This window comes from Etheostoma spectabile, chromosome 20 (genome assembly GCF_008692095.1).
Source record: "Etheostoma spectabile isolate EspeVRDwgs_2016 chromosome 20, UIUC_Espe_1.0, whole genome shotgun sequence".
Classification (NCBI taxonomy): Eukaryota; Metazoa; Chordata; class Actinopteri; order Perciformes; family Percidae; genus Etheostoma; species Etheostoma spectabile.
This window is the reverse complement of record NC_045752.1, coordinates 20058518-20062637: the sequence shown is the minus strand read 5'-3', so window position 1 is coordinate 20062637 and position 4120 is coordinate 20058518. Positions and strand designations below refer to the sequence as shown.

At 36.1% G+C, this 4120-nt stretch overlaps 1 protein-coding gene across 1 annotated transcript in view; it reads right to left on the bottom strand.

The window, feature by feature from the left end:
- Nucleotides 1–3010, bottom strand: part of dicer1 (dicer 1, ribonuclease type III) — a 38443-nt gene extending 35433 nt beyond the window's left edge. The window contains exons 1-2 of the mRNA XM_032499806.1: nucleotides 2847–3010; nucleotides 1186–1187 (exon numbers count right to left, since the gene is read on the bottom strand). The gene's annotated coding sequence lies outside the window, so the exon portion shown is untranslated. The remainder of the gene's footprint in view (nucleotides 1–1185; nucleotides 1188–2846) is intronic.
- Nucleotides 3011–4120: the final 1110 nt, after the last annotated feature.

The window sequence follows — 4120 nt, the reverse complement described above, 5'->3', positions numbered from 1 at the left end:
TAATCCAATTTCTCGGCATACAAACGTTTCACAAGAAGGATCAATGGCGTCTCTACAAAATAATGAAAAGCTCCAACACTATTTTTATCTGAAATTCTACAAGTTGATTTTTTCTGTCTCTGAATTTGTGACCATTGAAGCATATTTATTGAAATTCAGGTTTTTAAAATGGAAATCAAGAATGTTCATATTTAAATTTTAAAGAGGTGAATTCAAAAGAAATAAATTCAGATACATCTTTTTCAAAATAAAACATTTCAATATTAAGTATTAAGTGGCTGTTAAAGTTCAAAGACTCATGTCCATAGATTAATCTGTTGATTATTTTCTCGACTACTAGTTTGGTCTCTAAAACGGGGAAATGTGGATCAGTGTTGCCCGAAGCCTCAAATGTCTCGTTTTGTCAACAGCTCAAAGATATTCAGTTTACTAGCACAGAGGAGAGAAGAAACTAGACAACATTCACATTTAAGAAGCTGCATTCAGACAATTCTTACTTTTTCTTTTAATTACTCAAACCGATTAATCAATTATGAATAAATATGTGTATATTTACTAGGGGTGGGAATCACCAGACTCCTGACAATACGATATCATCCCGATACTTATGCCACGATACGATATTATTGCCATTTTAAACATATTGCAATATTCAGCGATACACTGCAATTTGTAACCTTTTTTTTGCAACTTCCACTTTTTCCCAATTTCAAATGACGTCCCCAAAAGGAAACTTTGTCAACATCTGTTTTATGTAAAAAGAAACATTTCTTTGTTTATTCATCTCGCTTCAATTGTGTTGCTGCAAAACGGGATTGTCATTCAGACAAACTGACCAACACATACAGTTTTTAATAAAAGATCCATACTTGACGTCTGTGTATCAATGCAGTATTGCCACGTAAAAAAAATTGCGACACTATGCTGTATCGATTTTTTTCCCCTGCCCCTAACATGGCATATGTCAATAGCAATCAGTTTATGCCAGTGAGAAGTGTTATGACAATAAAATGAGTGAAACTTGTCATAAGTGCCATAATTAATGTTTTAACTGCTCTTTATTATTCATGTAAAGGACTTAAAGTGCCTTGTTGCTGAGGTGTGCTGTACAAACAAAGCTGCCCTGCCGTGAGACTGTAGAAGTGAAGCAGCATGCTGCATGACTGTGTAACTCACACTATGTACTTCTTTTAAAAATTATAATTGGATTATTATTTTTTAAGAAAGGCCTGACCAGAGACTGGGGTTGCAAGTTAGCCTATTGTCTAGAAACCTTTCATGCAACACATTCCATTTTTATGGCCTTAACTGTAATAACTATGGATATAATTATGTGTGCTGCATTGTCCCCGACAAATAAATTGATAATAAATAATTATTATTAGGATCAGCAGATGCCACTTGAGTGTAAAACCATCTGCACCTTTCTGATCTGTGTCACTCCATGCCTGTGTGTGAAACGTACAGTATGTACGTTTTAAAAAGCTTAAGCCGTACTTTCAATGCTCACATATTTACCTTAACAATACGCATAGTGTATTGGTTAATGTGACTGTACTGTTTACAGTCCCCTTAACAGGAATGCTAGGTCCAACGCAGACTGACTGACAGGGCAACAAAATTAAGGAAAAAACAAAAACTTACCAAATCTTTTCAAACATTACGACATATCAAATTGCAAGAACATTCATAAAAAAATAATACTGAATCTTTAACACCTGTAGGCTCATAATAACATGCCACATATCTGCCATAGTCATAAAAAGAGGAAAGTGTACCTGGCAGCTAGCCTACATCAAGAAAGACATACATGCAGAACACAACGTTAGCCAGATTCATTTATTTATATTATATTATTTATTTCACTGCACCATATCCAGTGGCTGTCATTAAATATGTAACCTAGTGCAACTATGACATTTATTTCTACAATTCTTTGTGTTTACACGTTGTTAGCAGCTTCCTCTCTCAAAGTATTTTAACGTAAAGTATATTAAAAGCCATTAGCTGAACACTTGACCATGAAGTTAAGGTACCTGGCAGAGACCATGCTGAGTAACACTGGCTAGCTAGTTAGCAACTAAGCAGCTCATTTTCTGCCAAGCGTAAACGTAATAATGTTAGCTAACTAGCCGAGGTAATGAAAATAACCATGACGTCAACGCAATTTGATGACATTTTTGGAAATGCTTGCCCGAGATTTCATGATTACAAAGAGCAACAAAGCCTCTCGAGACCCTTGGCCTCATTATTGGTGGCAAAGTATGAACCGGGGACGCTAGCTTAACGTTACACTTCCAAACAACTGGATGCTAACGTATTAGCTTATTTACGTTACGTTATCTTAGCTGATATCAAGTCGTAAAGAATAGTTTGGTACAAATGATATAGCCAAATAACGTCTCATATAGACTACTAGCCTTTCGCATAGCGTTACCAATTGGCAAAGACTCCCATAACTGCATTGAAAACCCCTTTTAGCAGCTTTCAGCAGGCTAAGTTAACGGTTAACTCAACGTTAACCTAGCATGGATAGCGAATGTTCGCTACATCCAACCGATCGATCCTGTCTGAAACCAGTTATTGACTTGACTATTTTAATGGCCAAAGGCATGTGACGGTATGTCTAAATGTGTGTGCCTGAAAACATGGTTTCACCAAAAATGTAGCTACAGTGTGTAACGCAACACAACGTCTGGACTACATCCACCATGCACCATCACCATGTCAGCCAGCCAGTTTTCTAGCTAGCTAACTAGCTAGTTAGCAAGGCCAACACATGCACAAGGGTAACGTTAACGTTATTCCAGAAAGAAAAAAACGTATAATTCGCTACATAAGCTCACCTGATGAATGCTTTTCAATTGATGGAATGGGCTTTAAAGACTTGAAATCATTCGTTGGATATCCCCACTGCCATTCACTCTCGCTGTCCCGATTTTGGTGGCTACTCGTTCGCGGTGGGACCACTTCCTTTCACACGGGCCTCTGCTACGTCGAAACGTCAACGTAAACTCCGTAACTGCCAGTCGCGCACCATGTACGTCATTCTACTAAAGTGAAGGAGAATCCCAGCGCTTCGAATGTGCGTAACGTGCTAAAAGTGTGGAGGTCTCTTTCTCTGCTGTCACTGGCCTCATTTCATGGGAATATAAAATAAACCATAATCACATTGTATGAAATTATATTGTCATTAGCTAAATTCCTATTTTCTAATTTAAAAAAAAATCCCATCTATCACAAAATATTAAATTGCACATCAAGTAAATAAATAAATAACATAAATCAAACAAAAACTTATAAACATGAATTTGACACATTGACAGACGCTACACACATAATACACGAGAGTTATTGTATGGTTGTGGGACAGTGCTTTAACACTATATGTCATAGAGGTGTTGATTACATTATAAGTTTTAGCATGAGGTTGTAGTTAGTGTGCTGTGGACTACATTATTTCATTATATGACTACATATTACATATTAGATACTCCTCTGACAGAGGGGTGTCTAATATGTACTTCTATAGTTTTAGGTGCTTATTATAGTTTCATCCCCGACCAGTTTTCCTTCTATATGTCTTTGTATACTTGCACACTGGTAGCTTTATATTTAATGTTACACATTATTATTATTGTTTTGTTAGATATACTATGTATGTTGGTTGTAAATGGTACTCTACACTTGTAAATACATGTACATTCTTTTCATTACTCTATATACTGTATATATACAGTATAAATATATACATACAGTATATATACAGTACATATGTACAGTATTTTGTCAGTAGTTGTTCTAGCATTTTTATCTTTGCTATCCATTATTTTAGCATATTTGTTGTATTTTCTGTGTCTGTGAATGTATGTGGGTATGCCCTTGTTACTTGCTGCTGTAACAGAGAAATAAAGTATATCTATCTATCTATCTGTCTGTCTGTCTGTCTATCTGTCTGTCTGTCTGTCTGTCTGTCTGTCTGTCTATCTGTCTGTCTGTCTGTCTGTCTGTCTGTCTGTCTGTCTATCTATCTGTCTGTCTGTCTGTCTATCTATCTATCTATCTATCTATCTATCTGTCTGTCTGTCTGTCTGTCTATCTATCTATCTGTCTGTCTATC